At 34.4% G+C, this 12,641-nt stretch overlaps 1 pseudogene; it reads left to right on the forward strand.

Annotated features, from left to right (window-relative positions):
- The first annotated feature begins 10,754 nt into the window (after nt 1-10,754).
- On the forward strand, nt 10,755-11,135 carry LOC108578191 (annotated as a pseudogene).
- The last annotated feature ends 1,506 nt before the right edge of the window (nt 11,136-12,641 follow it).

The following is a 12,641-nucleotide window of genomic DNA, read 5'->3' on the forward strand; positions in this document are numbered from 1 at the left end:
TTCAAACGCCTTCAAAGTACAACTGTACACACAGATTCCAGGCGTCGCGTCGGATCCATTGATCGTAACATTTATACAAATGCGTTCCTTTCCTGACTCCTTTTGCTCCAGAAAATTAAAAAGGTCACAAGTAGATCATGCTGGTCTATCGATTCTCGTTCGCGATATTGATCATTATAAAAATAAAGAATAAGCTGACGCACCACCCATTACAGCGAATAATAAACTGTACCGCACAATATCATTGGTCATCTCATGCATTGCATATATCATCGCTCGCTATATTCATCCTAGATTTAACTAAGATTTAATTTAAGTTAGATTTAAGTTAACTCCTCAAAACAAGAAATTCAATATTTTACGCCAAAGAACACTCTGCTTTTCGGAACTTTATACGAACCCACTAGTCTCAGGACTAATACAATCAAACAACTAATTATATAGGTTAAAAAGATACACGCTGTTAAAGCTGGTATCAAAATGTAACTAATAACACCTAGTTTTATAACAACAATCATATGTGCAACTAAATAGTAAAGTTGCTTTTACGCCAAAGTAACGTCACGAAAAATACATACAATTTCCAATGTGAAATTGATTGTAAGGAGCTCTAAAAAAAAGAATTTCTGGACTAAAAGAACGTGCGAGACTTATACAGTGGGTGATCAAATTATTAGAGCCACCTGCAAAAAATTGACAGTTTTACATTGTAACGATGAATTTTTAAATGAAAGCCTAGTTACAAGAAATTCTTATTATATTTTCATGAAGTATTGATGTTTGCAAATTACAAATATACATACACTTGGCAACACTTTAGGCAATATCATCTGTCATATGGACGTTATTTTGTATCAGTACTGCAAATCGCCACTTGAGAACCGCGTGTTACAGTTTTCTTGGTTTATAGATCTTGAGCATTTTAATTTTTCTTGCTGTGTTCTTACTGCTTATAATGTACAGCAAATTACAAACGGGAACCTTTATGAGGACTAGCGAGAACTCGCGGTTAGTCCGTCCCTCTGGTGGCAGAACGTAGAAGGATCGCTGCAAGTTTAATTACCGGAGGAGAAAGTTTACACGTGTATATTTTTATGTTTATATACCGAAATGTGCATAAATGATATAATAAAATATTTTTACAAATCAAATAATCTGATCACCGAAGTCAAGCTGCATTGAGTATGGTTAATATTTAAGTACTTATCGTTAGACGGGTGGCCCCTTGGGATCTGTTGACAATCGTTCATGGGGGAAACCTGGATGTGTTTGCAGGTGTATACATAGTATCTACTGCGCTAAGAAGATGACTAGGCACAGTGTTTTGCGTTCTCACTCTACTAGCTCTCCTACCATCGCACGAGCGTAGTCATGGAGGTTTTAGTGGGTGAGAATGTCACACTACCTTACACTACACATGGTGTTTTTGGAAAATTTCTCCTGTGTAAAAACAGGGAGGACTGCTCCAACGTTGTGATTGATTTTGAAATTGAATATTCGGTAATTGTCTAGAATAGGGGACTCCTGGCCCTTGAAATCTTATTCACCCTTTGAAACCATTGAAATTACGTATAAAAATTTTCTCGTACCAACACAGCTATAGAGAAGATAATTAGGTGGCTTGTTTTACATGGCCCACCTTATATAAAGCGAAAAATGTGTCCCGCACATTTCAAGACTTCGAATTCCAAGTAACAACAACATCTTTGACAATAGATTACTGCAAATACCACATCGACCTGGATTCTGAAAATAGTATTTTAGTTAAAACTCAAATGCACTCACGACACATCAATTCCGTGAAATACTTTGTTTATACATTATTGTTGGACATTGGACAATTGTTGGACATATTTGTGAGTGCAAAATAGGCAAACGTGTAGCGGGGTGTTGTTCACACGTTGCAACAGTATTATGGTACTTCGGGTTTGCTCGACAAGACATTGGACAATTGTTGGACATATTTGTGAGTGCAAAATAGGCAAACATGTAGCGGGGTGTTGTTCACACGTTGCAACAGTATTATGGTACTTCGGGTTTGCTCGACATCAGACGTCCACACATTCGCCTGCTAACTTCCTCAACCAATATTTTACCGAAGAAACGTCATCTGAAGAAGAGAAGGATGAAATATAGTAACAATTCTTCATATTCGATGCATTTCATCTTGTTTTAGAAGTAAGTTACAGTAGAGAAACGAACATATTTTACGGAATATTTGCATGGCAGCACCTTACCTTAATTTGTCGCGTTTTATTGTTATTAATTAGCAATTTGAGCAATATTTTTTTACACACTATATAAATATTGACTTTCCTCTATAGAATAGCGTTTGAATTTTTTCATTTCATGCATTCATTTCGAAGTTATGATCATTTGAAGTCAGAAAGTTTCAATTCGTATTTCGAAGTACCATCAACTTCATCTACATTTTTTATAACTTTCCCATCACTTTTGAGATAAATAATTGTGCGTTTATGATGCCTTAGGACTTATAGAATGATGCCTCATTAAAATTTTAGGTGCCTGAACTGCTACAAATTTGGCACTTTTTTAACATCCTTCTTTATCGATATTATAAAGAACTTTTTATCAGATATTATACATAAATGACCGATATATTGATAAGTCATTAAGTATTACCGCATTAATGAAAGCAGCATTCAGATAAACAGTTCCGTATCTTCCTTGAAAATCCAACTCTCACGCGTAGATCAATTAATTATCTTGTGAGACTTTCTGTCACACGATCTGAAATACCGACGTCATCCAAAACCACTGGTTTTGAAGCGCACTCTATGCTTCGAGAGAACGGTCAGTTTAAGAACTGCATCACACAAAACAATCGTTATTGGTTGTGTCTACATACATTATTACTGTGCTGTCAATCATACACCCTTGAATCTCAAAACGCAAACTGAACCCATTTTGATTCATCTTAAGATTCGAAATTTTGTCTCCTTCATTATTCAAAATAACAGATTCCAAGTATTTTTGATTCTAATTCTTACCACTAATAATGCAATGATATAATACCAGTCCTAATCGATAGAGTAAGATGATGGTAACGGGGTTCTAGGACCCCGTGGTAGTGTGACAAAAAAAAATACATTGGATGAGTGGTCTACTCTATATCTCGTCTGTGGTAGAACCACTTAAGTAAGTACTTATCAACTCTTCAATATTACTAAATTAGCATTTATAACTGATAAAGGTCAGTTATCAATAAGCAAGTTCACAATTAGTAGTAAAGAACGTTTACACTTTATTATAAGTAATATTAGTATTAAAAAGCGTTGCAAGTATTTAGTTAATTTGATTAATTCAGATATAAGATTAATTACAATTGAACTCGTTAACTTCACGTTCAGAATGATTTGAAGTTAGTGTATAACAGTTGATCCGATTTTGACTTTAATAAAATAATCTTTTAAAGAGAAAATGACAAATATCTTACTATATGGACAAATGTTTTCCGTTGCGTCGAGATACCGATAATGCATTATACTTTAAAAATTAATCTATCAAATCAAAACGAACAGATATATTATGAAGATAACGCAAGTGTTAACAATAATTTTACGTAATATTGGCAAAATGTACTATCAAGAATTAAAACAAGGAAAGTGGAGAACATTATAAAAAGAGAATATGTTTTGTCATTTATCGAATTCAGACAATCATCGTGATGTGACAAAGTTTTCCTTCTTTCTTTTTTAAACCTATTGAATCAGTATACGGATTGAGTACATTCTGAGGAAATTACTGCACTTTCAATAAACGATACACATCATTCAAGTAAACTCTGTTTAACAAAAGAATAATTTTTATTTTTGTTACATATTTGAAATTTTGAATACTATTCTAAATGATAATTCATTTTGAATAATGTTTACAACAATATTCGTTCACATCTAACTATTTGTAAATTTGTTTGCCGATAATTTGGTATAATTTCTAAGTAAACTTTTATTAATAATATGATTATATCATAGACGAGGTACAGGATAAACCTAACATCTTATAGAACTTTTTATCCGGAGCTTTGGAACCGAGAAGACCCTTACCATTTTCGTGTCGCTACCAACGTTACCGATTCAGCATAGAATAAGATTACAACATTAGTAGTGGTTGGAATTGGAATTAAACGTATCTATGAAAATACAAATAAAAAAGTAACGTAATTGTTCATTAATAGATGATTCATCACATATGCGTGTTCTACTGTTGTCAAAAGATCGTGAACAGTTCTACCCACGCAATCTAATCAATGTATGTACCTTTATATGTAAATTTAATAAAAGAGGATTTCACATTTGTCGATTTTATCATCTTTAGTGGTTGAATGGTATGTAATTCCTAAACTCACCGCTTTATATAGTAGAGGGCATAACAAATCCTTTGATTTTTTACACGATCGGTATTTCAGGACGTTGGTCACAAAAATACATTAAATGTTACGTTTATCCTGTACCTCATGTATGGTAGAACTTTGCCGATCTCTCGAAAGTAGTAGAACACATACTGAGATGAATCAACCACTACTGAAACATTATGTTCTCATATTTTTTATTACAGTATAATCTTAATTCATTAAATTTTTCGCTTTCAATAATATTTAGTATCAATTACAGCATTATTGCATGTACTAAGTAGATCAAAATTGATACTTATAATAAATTAATAATTACTTTGACATTACTAATATGTAGATAGTAGAATAAAGATTCTGGTTTGTTTTCGAGTACTTTAATTATACAATAACTGATGCTTTCTGTCAAATAACAGTTTAGGTGGTTGTTTATAATTATTGGAAGAACTAAATAAAAATTATTGTATACTTTAATGTAATAAAACAGCTTAAAATATTAATTTCGCATTGAATTAACCATTAGTCAGAAATTGTTTATAACATTTAGTAAAAATTAGAAAAATTAATATTCTTTTGGTATGAATTACAGATGTACCTCCCAGGACACCATAGAATTCAAGCAAAGGCCTTGAACATCAGGAAAAATGAAGAAATGCAATTATTTATTAAAAAATCAATTATTTATTGCAAGATAACTACACAAAATGTATTTTACAAAAGGCTACAACATACCAGTATTGTTTTACATCATTTTACAGTCTATTTATTCGTGAAACACTCATTCCTTAAATAATATTCAACATATTACATAATAAGTATAGCACAACAACATTTATCCAAATGTAGTATATTATTGCGCGTTTCGTATAATTCTGACAAGAAAATATTTCGGAGCATTTCAATGTTTGTTACAAAATTGAAAATTGATAAAATTTAAGTAACAGACCAGTTGGGTTTTTAACACTTGTTTTGCATTAGATTGGTGCACGTGAAATGTCATTTTTTGAAATAAATCTTTAGATACGGTATAATTAGTATTTAATCAAAATAATTTCCACGCAATAATTTGATTACATAAATAGTTTAATTATTCTAAGTATATGAAATTCATTAGCTTTTGAATTAAAAAATTCTTCGAAAGCTACTTTTACAGTGTCTTCATTTCGAAACAACTTATTTGTTACAAAAATTGTTCAGATGTTCGAAGAAATGGCAACCTATTGGAGAAAAGTCTAGCGAATAAAGAAGTATGTGGCAAATTTCTTATTTTTTTACCACGAATTGCTTTCAATCATATTTCTTAAAACGTTATCATCGACGCCCCTGTCTGATCTTCCTCTTGGCTCATTTCCAATGAAAAACCACCAATCTTGAAGTTTGCACACAAACGTTGAGATATTCTAACATATACACAACCTTCTTCAAATGCTAAATTTATATTTTTAGCACTCTTTAACCCAGATTTTTCAAATTTAAACTTATGTGAAAAAATTACATGCATATCTCGATTATTCATCAAGTCAGATTTTAATGTCCAAACAATTGTATTAATAATATTTTTACTATTCAATACACTTATACCCCAGCAAATTCCTTCTTCTTGACTATTGCGTATAAAAACTGACGATCGGACAAAATTTAATATATGATATCAGCTGTTAGAAGAAGCGACATAAAGGTTCTTTTCGCAACAGCACAAACAGTGCTGTATTTACCATAAAGCGCAAACTGGGACCACATTTTAAAACCTTACTCCACACAAACAATAATATAAAAAACAGCCTAGTTATAGTTGCCAAATAAAATACTTATTTTCAAATATTAAATTCGTAATATAAAGGCAAGATGTCGCTGAAAACAAAAACGCCTAATTTATGAGGGCCCGTTGTTCATCAAAATGGCGGCGGAAATTTCTACAGACCAAATGTTAGGGGAGAATCGGGCAATGATGATTATTATAAAGCGGCGTGGCTGAAATGTGAAAATTCTTTTGTTTACGTCCCATGACACAAAAATATTTATTTTTATAAAACAATATGTAACTAATTATTTTCGTATTCTACAAATAGTTTGGTAGTTTAAGTTTGTAAAAAGTAATTTTCCATAAATTTTTCTGCTAAGTATCGTCTAAGAGGGTGACAGAAAATCCTATTGCGGTGGAAATGTCGGAAATATTTTCAGAATATTGCGGAAATGTCGATTTTTATTTTTAATTATCGTTAAAAAAGAAAAAGGATATGAATTTGATTAACTGAAATAGACTTGTTCTTTTGAGGCCTCGTTTTAATGTTGCGCCTAGGGCCTCCAAAAGTATAAACGTAGCCCTGAGCACAAAGTAGTTCGAGCTAGTTGAAAATAAAAGAACGAAATACATATTACTTTAAAGCGCATTGCGGTCAAGGTCTATAACATGAGACTCATTGTCAGTCAGTAGCGTCAGATTAATTGCGTCGTGCCTACTTTGTGTTGCAAAACATCCTTTTAATATGTTTTAATCGTTGAGTGTTTGAAAGATAATTTTTAAATTGAAACGTTAAATGTCACTTTGAATTTTCAAATGTATCAATACACTGTGTTTCTGACGAAAATACGCGTCACGCTGCGACCCCTGGGGTGCGTCGAGAGCCAAGGTCGACGTAGGTCGTAAGTCTCCGTCCGATTTTATAATCGACAGCTTACTCGCGTATGTCCTTACGACCGTTTCGGGTTATAAGGATATTAGGGTGTGTATAGGTGAAGTTCAATGGCGAAGGAAATAATTCCAAGTACAGTAAATTCTCCACAAGTGTCAGTCCGCAAGGAACCTAAACCTGACACTTGTAGAGTCAGGGACTACGTTTTCGAGCCTGACAGTGAACGTGTTAATAAGTAAATGTTGTTCAAATTATATCGTGTTTGATATCATTTTCATCAGAAAAATCTCACCAACATATTAAAAAAAATTTCAGATGAAAAAAAGTAAAATTAAAGAAATTATATTTTTCTATTATGAATTGTCGAGCCGTGAAATCTCGTAAAAGGAACCGAGTGGTGTAGCGTTACACGCTTGACTGACAGCGAGCGAGATAACATAGGCGCAGCAATGACGCAGACCTAGGCGTAGGACAATCTATACTGACACTTGTAGAATCCAAACTGACTGACACTTGTACAGAATTTACTGTAGACTATTTAATGAAATAGTTAAATGATGGACTAGTGGTGTGGATGATGTGCGAGTTAAACAAGAGATTACAATGTTTCTCTTGGATGTCTGTTACTAACGGACTACTCCCTCACGAATTTCCCTCGACTCGGAAATTCGTGAGCCGGTCTTGTCATACTTAAGTATTTTTACCAATCAGGGGAGGTGGAAGACGCGATGTTGGAAATTTGGCAATGTGGTGGAATTTCCGCCAGGCTTGGATCCTGCGGCCTGACCTGGTCGGCGGTCACTGGGCCCGGTCTCGATGACCCTTTGGAAATTCACGTTTATGGCCCATGCAAGTAGTCGTTGAGGACGAAGAAACTCGAAGAAATACAATCGCGGGATAAAAATAAATCGACTCTCAAAAACGACTTTACTGGCTTGCGTGTCATAAACGTGCTTGCAATTTGCACTTCGGAGGTTGTCCTTGTACAATTGCTAACCACCCGTGCTATTCAAGACGGTCAAAATCATTAACAAAAGGAAGGCCAAGGTCCCGTGGGTATGCCACGGAACACAGTGTGCTACAGTATAATGCAATATACTATATTATAATAGAATGAAGAAATATTACACACAATGTTGTATCAAAAATATGTATAACTAAATAATTCTCTTTACTTATTTATTGTACGGATCAGGGCCACGTTTATACTTTTGGGGGCCCTGAGCGCAACATCGTTATGAGGCTTCAAAAGAACAAGTCTATTTCAATTATTCAAATTCATACACTTTTTCCTTAAGTTTATTGAAAATAAGTATTTTGTTTCGCAACTATAATTAGGTTTCTTTATATTGTTGTGAGGAGTGAGGTTTTTAAATATGGCCCTGGTAATGCGGCTTCCTTAAAATAAAAAACTAGTGAATTGTGAATTTGAAATTCTTACATACCTCACTTTTCTCATATTTCATTCCTCCTTGTATATTTGTTTTTACCGTTGGAACGAAAGAGGCGATTTACGAAACATATCGGATCATTTACATACTCTACTTATTTTGAATCGAATTCTTGGTTAGAATTAGTAATTTTGTTATTTTCTAATAAACTTTGCGATTCAATGGATGTAAATTTCCTAGAAACGAATACTTCTCACAAATATCTTTCACCAGAAAATAAGGGGATCAGGTACACGAGGACTTGAAACTCGCAAAATATTTCATAGTACAGATATAATTAGTTCTTTTGAACAGCTGTGTTTGTACTACCTGAGGGCGTTGAAGGTGTCGAATGTAACAAAACATATCGACAAATTTTAATTGGAATATATTGGGACACCCTGTATATTTGTCAATGCCATATTGTCAATATTTTATATTTCCGCGTACTCGACTTCTCGTAGAATTAAAAAATGTTATAACCTGACAAGGATGGAATGCAATTTACTTCATGCACAACAGGACCAGTGAGGGACCATTTACAAAGGATGTTTTGGTCCAGATGGATTAGCCGATACCTGCGCCGCATTTATGGCCACCGCCATGAAAGCAGTAGTTTACAGATCAGGGAGTAAAATAAGAACAAGGCAGGAACTAAGATTTAGAAGAAGATTTAAAGAAAAGAAGACAGTTTTGTGAAAACACGGAGAAATTTAAGGAGCAAACTACAAAGATATGTAAACAGTGATGGTGAAGACAGAATTTACGCGAGATACAGGTTAGGTTAGGTGTAAACATCCAATTGGTGAATGAAAATATTACCGTTGTACTTAACATCAGAACAGTTGTTATTAATACCAGTCTGTTATATATAGTAAATGTTGTAAATTGATGGGTTTTAAAGATTCAATATTAGCAACTACTTCACAACGTTCCTTTTATATTCCGGTATGAAAGATTTACAATTTAATTAGATAGGGGAAGAAAGGTCACTTGATTCAGGCCTGTCTTCGAGCGATGCACTTTGCATCCTTTAAACACCGTTTATATATACCCTTACGTCCTACACTTGTACATTACTTTGATGTACAAAAAAAATTTAACATCAATTTTCAGTGTTATAAACAATTTTGCGACAAGTGCACCACTTGTTAATAATTTGACGAAACTATAGTGAGGGCCAAATATATTGACCGATCAAAGCCATTACTCCTTCGTCAGTTTTTCACACCAACGAACTCTACGTAGTTGTACGACAGGTTGTCATATGTAGGCGCATTGACATATCTGTTTTTAACTCGATCTTTCTCTTACTTCTACTGGTAATATGCCCTCTTCGTCTTACGCGGATACATCTCTTTCATCTATCTTTCTTTTTGCTCTCTCTGTCTTGTGTCTTATGAGGACATGGCAAGCGTAGTTCAATAGGGCAACTGAAAGGTTCTATAGAGCGTTATTGTTAACTGCGTAACGGTAATAATGGAATTGAAAAGCGACCGAGGACAAATGGTCTTGATCGGTCAATATATTTGGCCCTTAATAAAGTAACACAAAATTAGTATATATATACAGCTGCAAGTATTTGGATATATCAGTATCGTGGTGCAGTTTGTGAAGTTCTTTACTGCGCTTACTCTTTCACGAAGTGATTTTGCTGTTAGCATAATTGCAGAGGAGAGAAACTAATTTTTGAAATACTTCATTAATATCCAATTTATTTCTACTATCAAATATTTTTTCACGAAATATTTCTACATCTCATTTAAACATCAAAAATGGTAAACATCTATTTGTTTATGATAATAAGTAATTGTATAATAGTTATTTGTTTTCTTTTATCTAGATACTATTTCTGAAGTGTCAAACACGTGAAACACTATTGGGTCTTTCGGAAAGTTCGTAGCGAAATTTCAACCACCGTATCTCTGTTTCTAATTGACACAATGATAAAAGTTAAACGGTATTTTCCTCGACAGTTAAGGGTGAATCCAACGCACTACTCCAATTATTCGTAAGATGAACAGGGGTGGATATAAGTCGAACTATGTTTCCTGCAGTGGAGCGCGGATGTTGAATTTCTCGGGGCAACGCTCCACCATTTCAGGGGTACATCGGATTTATCTTCAAGTTGGGAGTAAAATACCTTTTGGTTTTTGTCGCTACCTTAGTTAGAAACAGAGATACGATGGTTTGAATTTTTCCTACATTTCGAACCACCCAATATTTACGCATTTTCAATGAATATCATTTCGTTAATTTCCTTATTCCTTAAAATATTAAAAAAAATATATTTTCTAAATGGTTGTGCTTGTTGCATAGGGAGACGAAGTTATTCCGGGAGCATATCCTTTGGCAAGTGTTACATTATCTACAAAAGTGTTGAATCTAGTGCACCAAGCAGTGAGTTACAACCAAGTACGAAAGGGAGTTAACGAAGCGACAAAAACGTTAAATCGTGGTCTCTCAGAATTCATTGTACTGGCTGAAGATGCTCGGCCTTTAGAAGTTTTGTTACATTTACCATTGCTATGCGAACACAAGAATGTCCCATATATATTTATTAAAAGTAGGAAAGCTTTGGGTCGTGCATGTGGTGTAACCAGACCTATCGTTGCTTGTGCTGTAACATTTAAGCAAGACTCGCAGTTGCAACCACGGATACAAGCTGTGCAACAAGAAATTGAACGTCTCTTAGTTTAACTATAATACTTTGTACCCGGTTTGAAATTGTTTTTCTTATTTAAACTTTACGTTATCATTTCTATGTACTATTAATTATTGTATAATTTCGGAGGATTGAACTTTAGGCACGTTATTCGTGTAGCGAGATGTGTGTATGCGTTAAGTTTTGTTAATATATTGATACTTTTTATACAACTAAATGATGTGAAATAGATTTATTTTTTGTTAAGTTCAGAGATACATATATTACTCGAAGTATTTATTCAATTTTCTTTTTTGCAATAAGCATTTCATTTGCATCCTGTGATTTCATTTTTTTATGCAATACAGAAAAGTGATTTCTGCAAATCCTATAGTTCAGGAGAGCTAAAAAATCACTAGATCTAGTAACAAAGTCGTTACAAAATTGTATATACACTACCGGCCAAAAATTTGGAATCACTTGTCAATTTACACCAGCAATGAATCTGTTGCTAATTTTTTGTAGATTTGAAATGATATTGTAGAGCAATTTACCCCATTTCGAATAATGTAAATTATAAAAAATTCGTTAAAAAGCTCTTAAAATTGCTTACTTTTTTCTGGAAATTTTTGTGTAACTTGCAATGCACAGTGATTCCAAACATTTGGCCGGTAGTGTATGTATTGTGGGGGAGTGTACCCCAAAGTGTTGAGTTGAGTTGTGTTGCACTGAGGACAATTCGAGGGCGAATGTCAGTTCAGGATGGTCGAGTGTAGTATCGGGGCTTCCATACCCAAATAGGAAACCTCGAAGGGAGAATACAGAGGGAGTGGTTGGCGTAGCGCGCAAAACCCCGGCTTGCTAAGCGGAAGGTCCCGGGTTTGATTCCCGTTGGGTCCCTCAATATTTTTTCGTCGGTTCCTACAAATGGGGACTCGTCCGGGATGGAGGCATCTACGGCTACACGAAGCTTGGAGGTGTGCGATGAAAACATGTTGAGGATTGCACGTCTCCCAAAAATGCGTTGTTTCGGCTGTGTGCCACTGTGTGGGGGAGTGCACCCGAGGGGTGTTGAGTTGTGTTGCACTGAGAACATTCGAGGCCGAATGTCAGTTCAAGATGGCCGAGTGTAGTATCGGGGCCTCCATACCCAAATAGGAAACCTCGAAGGGAGAATAGACAGGGAGTAGTTGGTGTAGCGCGCAAAGCCTCGGCTTGCTAAGCCGAAGGTCTCGGATGCGATTCCCGTTGGGTCCCTCGATATTTTTCCGTCGTCAGTTCCTACAGTATGTATATGTTTTATTTTATTTTCATTGTTATACTATAACTATAGTTCTATCTATCTGTACAAGGGATACGTGAAGCATAAATGGTTGAAAACCACTGCTATAGTTCGTGAATAAATTGTGAATGAAGTGGTATTTTAGAAAAAAAGAAAAAAATGTACATCAAATAGGTACAAGTTTCATTCATATTAAATTAATTACTATAGAAAGTTAAATAAAAACTGCATAATGTATTTCATATTTGCTGCAGATATATTGGATCAAATTGACCTCTAA

This window comes from Habropoda laboriosa, unplaced genomic scaffold (assembly GCF_001263275.1).
Source record: "Habropoda laboriosa isolate 0110345459 unplaced genomic scaffold, ASM126327v1 scaffold1518, whole genome shotgun sequence".
Lineage (NCBI taxonomy): Eukaryota > Metazoa > Arthropoda > Insecta > Hymenoptera > Apidae > Habropoda > Habropoda laboriosa.